The sequence below is a fragment of the Dreissena polymorpha genome, chromosome 1 (genome assembly GCF_020536995.1).
Source record: "Dreissena polymorpha isolate Duluth1 chromosome 1, UMN_Dpol_1.0, whole genome shotgun sequence".
Classification (NCBI taxonomy): Eukaryota; Metazoa; Mollusca; class Bivalvia; order Myida; family Dreissenidae; genus Dreissena; species Dreissena polymorpha.
In genome coordinates, this window is record NC_068355.1 from 27,542,513 (window position 1) to 27,555,924 (window position 13,412).

Genomic DNA, 13,412 nt, shown 5'->3' on the forward strand with positions numbered 1-13,412 from the left:
AAGCCCGTACAACTGAGTCTAGATAATTTTTTTAAATCACAGGTATTCCAATTAAAATAGGTTGTAAAAGTCTCTGAAGAGAAATGTTTTCAAATTCCTTTTGAAAATGTTTATTGATGCGGAAGTCCGACCAACAACTCCGAAACTCCTATCCATGAAAGTTTTTCTCTTTGTGCGGTTCACATCATAACATCCGTCATACGAGAAGGTAGATCATAGGTTACGTGCTGGTACTTTTTCTTTTAAAAGTTCTGTAAGGTGTTTCAGCGCGTTACCAACAGAACAATTATACATGAAGTTCAGTAATTTGAATGTTATCCTAGCCTTTACTGGAAGCCAGTGTAGTTCATACAAGGCATCATTTGAACTGTCATATTTCTGTCGGCCGAGTACCAATTTGGCACACATGTTTTGGATACGTTGCATTTTGTTTATTTCGCATTGAGCTGTTCCATACAAGATGAGATTACAATAATCTAGATGGGATATTACCAAAGACAAAACGAGTATTTCTGTTGCTTCTTTTGTTAAGTATTTCCTTATGTTTTTGATTTTAAGGTAGTTGTACATGGCTGTACGGCACTTAATTTTGATGTGTTCTTTAAAATTTAGTGTTTCGTCTAAATATGCACCCAAATACCGTTTGTGAATGTATGTACAACGCTCGGAAAGTAACGCGAGTAACACGAGTTATCCGCATTGGAGCCTGAATCAGAAAATAAATAAGTATAGCATATTTTAGTCCAAATAATTAGATGTAATCTACCGATTACATTTAACATTTAAATAAAAGTGTTACTTAAACAATTTCCCGTGTCTTAAGGCGTGAATATTTTGCTAAACACTGTTAACAAAAGGGCTAGATCTCAGGGGTTTTTTTAGAGAAAGGGGAAGACGCTGGACGCTGGGTGAAAGGGACATATTAGGGGAAAAAATAAAAACTGTTCATTTCAATGTCTATAACTCATCAAAAGAGGCTCCTTTTTGTTCTTAAACACATTTAACACGTATTAAAGTCAAAGTCCTTAATTAAGTTGCAGGTGTAGATCTATTTATGGGAAATGTTTTCAACTATATTTATGTACTGGGGCCGGGGGACGATGTCAATTTTGTGATTTCAATTTCATGATGAATGGGTTGACGATCTTGATCTGCTACAGTATTGGAAGGGAAAGGAGCGGCAGCTGTCGATTGTCTACTTTCACTGTCACAATGTTCGATGTTGATTACCTCAGAATCCTGCTGGGTTATAACGGTTTTCGATGATTCTTTCTTAAAAAATGCCTCGATGCGTTCAGTATCTACCGAGTCCGAATGTTTTTTTTGTTTGTGTAAGAACGCCAATTGTGAGACATTTTTTTCTGTTTTCACGTTTATATCTTGGCTTGCACATAGCCAGGATGAAAATTCGACTGGTTTCCGGTAATTTATTGACGAAACACCCTTTTCTCGCAAGAGCAGTATCCAGTAATATAGTCACATGATTATTTGTGTTCTTCTGGAGAGAGAGAGAGAGAAAGATCGTTGTACATGGTGCAAATTGGATAATTGTCGAATGCTCAAAGGAAAAATGAACATTTCTTTGAGAGAAAATATTATATTTTGGTGAAAAATGATATTTTTGGTGGGGAAATTGTATTTTGAGGGGAAAAATTCTGGTAGGGGAAGACGCCGAATATCGGCGTCACTTTCTTAGTAAAAAAAACCCCTGGATCTACACGTTATAATTCTTAAAGAAATGCAAAACTAAGTATTAACATAATTAATAACGTCAATTAACACACACGGTAAGATCAAAGTTTAAATGGAAAACTTATATCATATTTCTCGTAAATTACTAAATTATTAGTTTCCTCGAAATCAAATACCATGTAGAGAAACAAGGTATTTATAACCGAACAATGACGAAACACTATGCAACTTTCAATTTACACAGTGCTACGCTACATGTATTTTGCAACAATATGGAATTTGAACAGTGGTAGTGTATTCGGGCCTGGAATATAATTGATTGTAAGTTTTAATAAAGATTCTGCTAATGCAATTAGTTAAATAATGTTTACATGTTATGTTAAATAATTATTGCATGATCATTCTTCTGCGCTGTTATATGAATTTGGAGACGTTAAAGCTTCCGACATTACTTCATCACTTTCACGTCGGAACGGGAGTATTTTAGCTAATACGCCCATTGCATACAACAACAACAAAAGCTTTATTATTGCAATGTATAATGTAAGTAACCCTTAATGTAAATCTCTTAAAAAGGAGAACCACGGCGGTTCGCGGTGATTTACGGTGATTCGCGCTGATTGCGTAACAGCGAGATACATCGCGCAACGGTCGCCGAGACATCACCGAAATTTTCTTGTCGCTCGGAATCACCGCAATTTGTCAGGTTGCATCGATTGCGGTGGTGCGAGAATAGCGGCAAAAATCACGGGTCGCGTAGTGTACACATGCATGCAAAATATCAAGTTGCTATCTTCACTATTGCAAATATCATTCAATATTGCAAAACTTTAACCAAGGTTAAAGTTTTCCACACAATGACAAAAAGACAGACAGACAGACAGACAGACAGGCCAAAAACATTATACCCCCAATTATTCAATCAGGAGGCATAAAAAGGGACATAATTCTTACAAAATGCTTGAAACAGTTGTCTGCTCTTGTTTATAGATTGGGGTCATGTTGGTAAATAAGTATGCAAAATATGAAAGCAATATGTTCAATGGAGAGAGAAAATATTTGATTTAGCAATAATATGTATATTCTAAGTGGAACAAGATGCGTTTGCGAAACACAATGTCCACCTATATGATGTTTGACCTTGAAGGATGACCTTTACCTTGACCCTTCACCACTCAAAATGTGCAGCTCTATGAGATACACATGCATGCCAAATATCAAGTTGCTATCTTCAATATTGCAAAAGTATTCATAAAATAAGCGATTTTGGCCACATATATTTGACCTCTGACCTTGAAGGATGACCTTGACCTTTCACCACTCAAAATGTGCAGCTCCATGAGATACACATGCATGCCAAATATCAAGTTGCTATATTCAATATAGCAAAAGTTATTGCAAAATGTTAAAGTTGGCGCAAACAGACCAACCTTCCAACCAACAGACAGGGCAAAAACAATATGTCCCCCACTACTATAGTGGGGGACATAAAAAGGGCTTTAATTCTTACAAAATGCTTGATACAGTTGTCTGCTCTTGTTTATACTTATAGCTAGTTTGGGGTCATGTTGGTAAAGAAGTATGCAAAATATGACAGCAATATGTCAAGGGACATAGAAAATATTTGAGGTGGTACGCAAACTTTAACATAGATTAATCAATAATATACATATTTTAAGTGGCAAAAGGGCAATAATTCTTACAAAATGCTTGATACAGTTGTCTGCTCTTGCTTATCTATTGGGGTCATGTTGGTCAAGAAGTATGCAAAATATGAAAGCCATATGTCAATGGACATAGTAAATAGTTGAGGTGGTACGCAAACTTTAACATAGATTTATCAATAATATGCATATTCTACGTAGAAAAAGGGCCATAATTCCTACAAAATGCTTGATACAGTTGTCTGCTCTTGTTTATAGATTGGGGTCATGTTGGTTACGAAGTTTGCAAAATATGAGAGCAAATATATGTCAAGGGACATAGAAAATATTTGAGGTGGTATGCAAACTTTAACAATCTAACGCTAATGCTCACGCTGACGCAGGGGTGAGGATAGCTCCACTATATATATTTCATATATAATAGTCGAGCTCAAAATTGTCGCCACAGGAATTTAAGTATGCATTGGACAATTGGAAGTAGTAATAATTAGAGCTGCAACAATACGCAAAAACGTTTTGCAATATAGTGTCAGTTCAAAAACACGTATGGCAATATATTGCAATATATTGCTAACTTGTGCCAGTATTATAACTTACCAGCTAATCACCAAAACCAACTTTATTACATGAATATAACCTTTGTATTGTATGTTTAGAATCTAGTTATATCCTATTGGCAATTCTAGCCTTTTTTACAAAATGCTTTATAAACACAATTAACTCTTTTTCTGGCTTTACAAAGCATTTTGTTATGAAAGATTAGTATTGTCATTTTGTCCATTGGATATTCCCATTAAACATTAAGTGTAATAACCTGAAAGAAAATTGTGGATGTTTAAAAGCCAGTTGTGTAACTTATCAGAATGCTGTTACATAACAATGTTTTTGATCATTATTACTTCTGTTTATAATACATCAATTTACAGTTTTACAATGTATTATGGTTTTTTTCTGTCTTTCCACAAGGTTCATCTTATATTTAACAGTATGACATGCAAAATCAGATCTTGCGGACTCCCATGTATCAACGCTACTCCGTATATTAGACTTTTTAGAATGCTATTTTTACGTAACAATTTATTTTTACTAAACACCGATTTGTTTTGTTTTTGTAACCTTGATATAATTATTTCGGATGGCTTTACTGGACGAAATGTGGATGAACTTTTGTAGAATTTTGTACCGGTATGGTGGAAATTGTACTGCAATACAATATGCGGATTGCAATATATACAGAGATACCGGTATATTGTTGCAGCACTAGTAATAATATATAATGAAATGCACATTAAGTTCCACTATACACATGCACACTATTAATAAGGGGACTTTAGTGAGGTTAAAATGTCATGGAAGTAGGTTTTGTGTTGGCATAAGTTCGAATCCCACTAAAGGCATGTATGTAAAACAAAAAATAAAACATCTTTTTTAGATAAATACCTTTTTGAAAACAAAGAATTTGCATTGTCATGGGGAAATACTATGCATATGTCCCTTTAAACATTTTGGATTTTCTGATACGATACTTCACTCAATTAACAAACTTTGATTGAAAGAGGAGAGGTTTTGAGGAGCCTTAAATCTTCTTGTGCCCACTGATGTCTACTGATTCTTTTCAAACCTTTTGAATCTGTACATATTATCATAGAACAATAGAACATTTATAAAGACGTATTTGTCACTGCTTAAATTGTTTTCAATAGAGAGGGTCAAAGACACTAAAGATAAATCAATGACCAGAATGATAATAGACCAGTGTTGGTAGTGCTTTTGTTATTTAATTATGGCTATAACATTCAATCAGATTAAAGAGATATATGTTCCATTGTTTAAATATGCTTTGTAACTGAAGGATCTCAAAGCCCAAATTACAGCAATCATGTTAGAGGTCAATTTGTTATTATGTTGCAAAAAATATCACTGATCAAGGAATTTTAAACAGTTAAACATTAGGCTTTTTTTAAATATTAAGATTTTGAGATATTCTTTATAATTTTTTAGGGCTGGAAGGAGGACATTATAGTTTTTAAAACATTTATCCAATACTTAAGCAGTGTCTTTTCCGTTAACAATCCAGTCCGGTATTTGGCCCCATTCTGAATGGAACAAGACCTGTGTTTGTGAAACACAATGCCCACTACTGCCCTTTGAAGCCGCAAGGCAGCTATTTTAGAAAAAAAAAAAACTTTGACCTTGAAAGATGACTTTGACCTTTCACAACTCAAACTGTCCAGCTCCATGAGATACACATGCATGCCAAATATCAAGTTGCTATCTTCAATATTGCAAAAGTTATGAACAACCTTAAAGTTTTGGGACAGACACACACATACAATGACAGACAGACAGGCTAAAAACAATATACCCCCAATCATTCGATCCGGGTCATACAAAATATACATTTTTCCCAAAAAGGGGACCTAAAAATTCCCAAATGAAGGTTTCGAAAAGACATTTTTTTTTTTCAACATCTTGTTCATCTCCCATCCAGCCAAATTATAAGTCATTAGTACCTTAGTAAAATAATACTGAAAACACTTCTATCCCTAATTTGAAGCATTGTTTTTATTTTATAGCTAAGCAATCACAAGAGGGCCAAGATGGCGCTAGTTCGCTCACCTGAGGAGTCGTTTCATTCAATCGTTACCAAACGTTAAACTTGACCTAGATATTGTCCAGACAAACATCCTGGTCAAGTTTCATCATTTTTTAACCAAAACTCTGGCGTATAGAGTCTTTTTGTTTTTGTAAGATTTGACCTGGTGACCCATATTTTGAGTTGACCCCCTTACCAAACATCAAACTTTGCTTACAAAAAAAATATTATGACAAAGATTCATAAAATCTGAAACAAAATTGTGAACTCTAGAGTGTTTTCAAGGATGTTGTATAATATAATGAAAATTTGGACACTCTAAGGGCAATAATTATGGCATTAATTATGTGATTTTGCTCATTATCAAACTTGACCGAGATCTTTCAGCAACTTTGATAAAGAATGCTTGACAAATGTGAATGCTGGAGTGTTTACAAACCAAATGTGGACAAGTGGACGGGCGGATAGCGGACAAAGACCAATCCTAAAATCTCACCTGAGCAATCAGGTGAGCTAAAAAGTGTGTTTCACCGATCTGAGCCATTTTCCAACTTGTCCGAGAAATCAATAAAACCAATGTATTTAGTAAGTTTCACGATGATTAGGCAAAAAATGTGACCTCTATAGTGTTCGATCACAAGGTTTCTCTCTAGTCAAATAAGAAAAACTACCCCACCCCTGGCAGCTATGTTTTTTGACCGATTAGGACCATTTGCGAACTCATCTGAGATATATATAAAACCAATCTTTTCACCAAGTTTCATGATGATTGGGCAAAAAATGTGACTTCTAGAGTGTTCACAAGCTTTTTTTACTATATAAATATAAGAAAACTGCCCCCCCCCCCCCGGCAGCCATGTTATTCAACTGACCGGAACCATTTTCGAAGTCAACTCTCATATCAAGGAAACAAATGTTCTGACCAAATTTAATGAAAATTGGGTCAAAAATGTGACTTCTAGAGTGTTCACATGTTTTTACTATATACATATAGAGAAAAATGCCCCGCCCACTGGCGGCCATGTTTTTTCACCGATCTAGACCATTTTTGAACTCGAGATATCAATAAAAACCATGGCAGTGTTTTGACCAACTTTCATGATGATTGGTAAAAAATTGTGACTTCTAGAGTGTTTACAAGGTTTCTCTATAGCCAAATAAGGAAAACTGCCCCGCCCACTGGCGGCCATGTTTTTTAACGGACTGGAACCACTTTTAAACTCAACCAACATATCATTAAGACAAACATTTTGACAAAGTAACAAAAAGATTGGGCATGAAATGTGACTTCTACAGTGTTTACAAGGTTGTTTTTTTGTTTTTTTTACCTAGTGACCTAGTTTTTAACCCGGCACGACCCAGTTTCGAACTCAACCGAGATTTCATTTGGAAAAAGCTTTTGACCAAGTTTCATGAAGATCGGACAAAAAATGTGGCCTCTAGAGTGTTTACGAACAAATGTGAACAGACAGACAGACGATGGACAAAGACCGGTCACACAAGCTCACCTGAGCAATTAGGTGAGCTAAAAAAAGAACAACAGTATGAATATAAGCTGACCATTATTCAATCCTTGGATTAGGCATGTTTATTTATTAATAAATAAAGTCCATGGGCAACGTGGTTAGGGCGTTTGCTTACAATGTCACTGGATGAAGCTGTAAAGTAACAAATATTTCAGGCACATAGTTGTATACAAAAAAAACAATTCAATTTTAGAAAATAATTAATATATCTTTTATCATAATTATATAAATAGGATACTTGAATTTTAGAAATGTTTAATTATGAAGAATAAAATACAGGTTGCAGGATCATGTGACTGTGTGGGGTTCACAACTGAACGTTAATGGATGTAAACGCACCATGCAGTAAGTTGTGCTTTTTCAAATAACTTTATACAATTATTTATCTTAAGAATTCCAACTTGTTCATAAAAATACAGTTTTTTATGCTGCTTATCACAATGAGAAATACAGTAGAATCACTTTATTAAATAAGCCTGCGTTCTTGGTCAAAAATTTGAGGTGTACATCATTCATTTACACAGGTATGCAGCACGCAGCTTGAAATTGTGTCACCGATTGCAGATGTATTAAAAAATGTATTCTTAAATCGTAAGATATCGGCACAAACTAAAAGAAAAACTGTCTTTTATGCACTAAAGATTTTTACAACTGCATTTTAATAACTTGTGATAGTCTTAATGGTGTGCTTACATTCTGTCCAGCCCGTGTGTTAACCCCTGAAAAACCCCGTTGATCAAACACCTTGTACAGTATAAATACAACAATAAATTTTGATTAAAATATTTTGTAAAACATAAGAAAAGAAGCGTACAAATGTATCCTTTAATGTGCATATGTTATTGCCTTTTGTACCAACAATGTGACTTGTAGGTAAAAAAAACATTTTCCATAAGGCTGTTACACAAACAAGGGCTGTTTGTAAAACATGCATGCCCCCCCATATGGGCTGTCAGTTGTAGTGGCAGCAATTGTGTGAATACGTTTTTTGTCATTGTGACCTTGACCTTTGACCTAGTGACCTGAAAATTAATAGGGGTCATCTGCCAGTCATGATCAATGTACCTATGAAGTTTCATGATCCTAAGCGTAAGCATTCTTGAGTTATCATCCGGAAACCATTTTACTATTTCCAATCACTGTGACCTTAACCTTTGACCTAGTGACCTGCAAATCAATAGGGGTCATCTGCCAGTCATGATCAATGTACCTATGAAGTTTCATGATCCTAGGCCAAAGCGTTCTTGAGTTATCATCCGGAAACCATCTGGTGGACGGACCAAGGGACGGATGGACGGACGGACCGCCCGACCGACATGTGCAAAACAATATACCCACTCTTGTTCGAAGGGGGGCATAAATATCAGAGTACCACTTCTCACCGGGAATAATACTCGAATAAACCGTTAATACAACAAACAGGTCAAATAAAAACAGCATAAAAGATGGGAATTGGTAGTAAATATGCTACAGGTTAAGATGTCTCAAAGGTAAAAACTGGCTGACCCTTATTTGAGATGGATGACATTTAAATAAACAAATACTTAACTTTTAATTACATGTTATCTCTATTCTTTGATTCTCCTTGATGTAAACTACTTACCAGCTTAAAATAAGTAATGTTTAGAAATTACTTCATTTGATAGGGGGGGGGGGGGGCATCTTTTGTACCAATAAGAGTGTCTACAATATTGTTATCTTTAATTTTACAACACATGACTCAAACTTCAAACTTGATCACAACAAAGAAAGAAGAACAATTATATATTATCAATAGAGTATAGAGTTGTTAATAAACAAGAAATTTGTCCACACAACACGAATGCCCCCAACTGTAACTTTGTCACTACATAAAAGCATAAGTGTATAAAAAAAAAAAAGATATACATAGCCTTTCTTTATTTTATTTAACTATTAGTTTGCTGCATAACAGGTGTTTAATATTTAAATTTTGTTGTTTGATACATATCAATGCAAAATGCAAAACAGTGATAAGTCCATATTTCCAAATTTTACAGGAAAGTTAAAAAAAACTGATGTTATAAAAGATTGAGCTTTGATTGTAACACTGTGACCATTTTTATACAGTTTTAAAACAAACAAGAGCTGTCTCCATCGGAAGACATATGCCCCCAAAAAATGCTTTTTCGAAACCTAAATGCAGATTTTGAAACCTAAAGGCGGACCCTTAGTTCAAGGTCAAGGTCAAAGGGGTCAAAATTTGTGTGCGTAATGAAAGGCCTTGTCCATATACACATGCATACCAAATATGAAAGTTACATCTGAAGCGACATAGAAGTTATGAGCATTTTTCGAGCGGAAACGCAATTTGTTGATGATTCAAGAGCCATAACTCAGAAGTGCCTGGGTAAATTTGTCTGATTATCGAACTTAACCAACATTGTATTGCCTTACACATTTTTATGAAGTTTGGTGAAGATCCGATGACAATTGCTTGAGTTATTGAGCGGAAACGAGAACAAACTCAATTTTTCGATGATTCAAGAGCCGTAACTCAGGAGTGTCTTAGTCAATTTTGCGGATTATCGAACTTAACCTAGATTGTATTGCTTTACTAATTTTTATGAAGTTTGGTGAAGATCCGATGACAATTGCTTGAGTTATTGAGCGGAAACGAGAAAAAAAAACAATTTTACGATAATTCGAGGGCCGTAACTCAGGAGTATCAAGGTCAATTTTGCCCAGCGATTTTCCTCCTTCTTTATAAAGTACCGGTAAACGGCACTTTCCGTATTACGAAAAAAATACAAATTTCCCAATTGCTGTCCTTAAATTCCCAATTAAAGGTAAAAAAAAAAAAAAAAAATTTTTTTTTTTTTAAGCAACATTTAGTTAGTTTCCCTTTGCAGCTCTATAGCTTGAACCTAGGTTTATATAATATTGACAGCTTGAAAACACTTGGTTATCAATTTTAAAGTATTTGGGAGCAAAAAATCAAATACACCAATTTCCCAATTTGAGGTTTTCACGACTCGATTTTTCCCAATTTTGAGGTTTTCACGACTCAATTTTTCCCAATTGGACCGGTACGGGTACTTATCCCAATTGGACAAGGAAAATCGCGGTTGCCCATTATCGAACTTGACCTAGATGTTATAGCCTTTCACATATTCATGAAGTTTGGTGAAGATCTGATGACAATTACTTGACTTATTGAGCGGAAACTAATCCGGACGGACTAACTGACTAACTGACTGACTGACTCACTGACGGACGGTGCGATTTTAATATGCCCCCAGAACCTATGTTCTGGGGGCATAAAAATATATTAGATAAAATGTATTTCAGTATGTCGCTATCATATTAATTGATCAATTTGCACATAACTTCATTTGACACTGAAATAATTTTAGTGCGATACTGTAACACATGCACTTATTACTATATTGCACTGGACGTTCATTGTGCAATAACTGAATAAGGTAAGTAATTTTGGTTTTACTTTAACAATTTACTGATTTTGTTGTAAAACCAAGATTAAAATGTGTAAGGATAATGAATACAAAATAATGTTTACAACAATTTTGATGTTGGAAGCAAAATTGTGAGTACTTGGGTTCTGCCATGCCTAGCATTATGAATCTTTTCAAGATGAAATGAATAAATTTTCATTTTTAAAGAAACATCTTGCATATTAATGAAAAAACACATGTATTGCTTGATAATTGATAATCAACTTTAAACAATATTATTACACTGGTACATGTATTTCATTTAACATAATTATATGGTCCCCTACTGGTGAAACTCCACTATTGTCAATTTTTTTGTATTTATTTGCTGCCATAGCAACCAGAATTCTTGATGTAGGAACAAAATGAAATGACATGCATAATCTCCATATTGCCATCAATCCATGTTTAAAGTTTCGTGAGAACATATGAAGAACTTATCACAGTTCCAGAAAAGTGTGACGGACAGACTGACTGACTGACTGACACACAGAGCGCAAACCATACGTCCCCTCCAGTTTCAGCGGTAGGGAACAATAATTTCATTGGAACAGGCACAAATTGAGGAGTATGACAACATCACCATACATTGATACAGTATACTTTGGCTAATATTATTTAATGTGAGTTAAATACAATTTGTCATATTTGAATGGCAAAAAGTTAAACAAATGAGACAAACAAGACATCTTTTACTACATGGCTTTTTCTTCTGTATTGATGAATCCTTACAATTCAATGGCTTCACCTTGGCTGTCAAGTTGACAGTACTATCATCTTGAATTTTACAGTTACACTCCCAGTATTTAAGTATTGATATATAAAAGAGGCTACTGATAAGCCCACATACACTTTTAATAAAACTGGAGAATTTCGTTGCACTTTTTCAACTTAAAGTAGATATAATGTCAAGTTTTCTTTTTAAAGTTTGTTGCAAAATACCATGATATCTTACAAAACACTTCAGGAAAAAATATCAAGCGCAGTTTAATTATCCTGAGAGATATAAAATAATAATAAATCTCTGATTATACTCCTTTTAATTTACGTTTGGGCATAATGCCTTTATCAAAATAATGGAAATTATATGTTAACTACATTTAACATCTTTTGACCGCACAATTTAAATAACAATATATAATCGTTAAATGACCTTGTACATGATGATGTCATAAATGACGTTATATAAAATGGTGCCAAAATTTTTAAAAATTCACCAAAAATGAAAAGACTAAATACTTTCATAATATGTTCATATGGTTATTATGACGCTGCAATGATTTTCGACTATTGCATGTATTTATAATCATTTATATATTATTTTATCGATTCAAAACCAATAAATACCAGGTTTTCGTGTTAGCCTCGATCAAAAGTATATTTCAATGAATTTATGTAAAGTTTATTTCTCGCTATACGATTTGTATGCAAAACCTCGATCTATTCCACGAATGGAGAATTAAATTCATCCCTTGCACAATTAGGATTTCATTTTAACTTTACTACACAACTAGCAATTAATTTATCTTATAAAGTAAAGGTGTGCATGTTTTGCACCTGGCTCGTGCAGTGTTGGTGTGTTTTGTTTTTTTCTTCACAAATATAAGAATTTCGTTAATTCATTCGGTTTCATTGGCGAAAATTTTTCTCAAGCCTTTATTGGACACTAACAAAGGTCTTTTCACCTTAAATGATTTTTTACATACCACCAGCAGAACCGAATTAATGCACTTCATTTATTCTCGTGGCTGATTTGAGCATATTCCCCCAGAACATTGACAACATCACCGCGTCTTTGTAGGATAGGATGTAACACTGTTAAGTGTATGGAGATGCAGCCTACTCTCTTCATGTTCAAACGAATCGTAGACACACGTTTTGACCCAGTTACTATTATGCATAGCCAGACTTTCCGCGTCAGTGCTGGATCAATAAATCGTCAGGGGAAGACGGAATGTACAATCAATAAATGCCGTATGTTGACACAGTATTGGTTGTAATATATCAACTAACACGAAATTGAAAGAAATGAATGAAAACCTATTGGTTAATGCCATGTGTCTTGTATTGTGAGACAACACTGCCGAAATAGTATAGGGTACATGATAGCAGGGAAATAAGACGTATGCAAGCCAAACAGGCTACCGTCATTGCCAGTTTGCTTAAAATAACAATGTATGACTTCAATTTTCAAAACAGGCTACCGTCATTGCCAGTTTGCTTAAAATAACACTGTTTGACTTCAATTTTCTATCGGAAAGTATCGTGGTTTGATGTTGGCAAAAATGGGTCTTATGCAATATGCTGCCTGCGTAGCTCCAGTCCAGCCTGTGCATCCGCGCAGTCTTGTCAGGACATGCATACTGACTTGACTACTTCAGAGATACCACAAAACATTGCATGCTTTTTAAAAGCGGAAAGCGTAGACCCTCACCAGACTGCACAAGTGCACTACTTGACA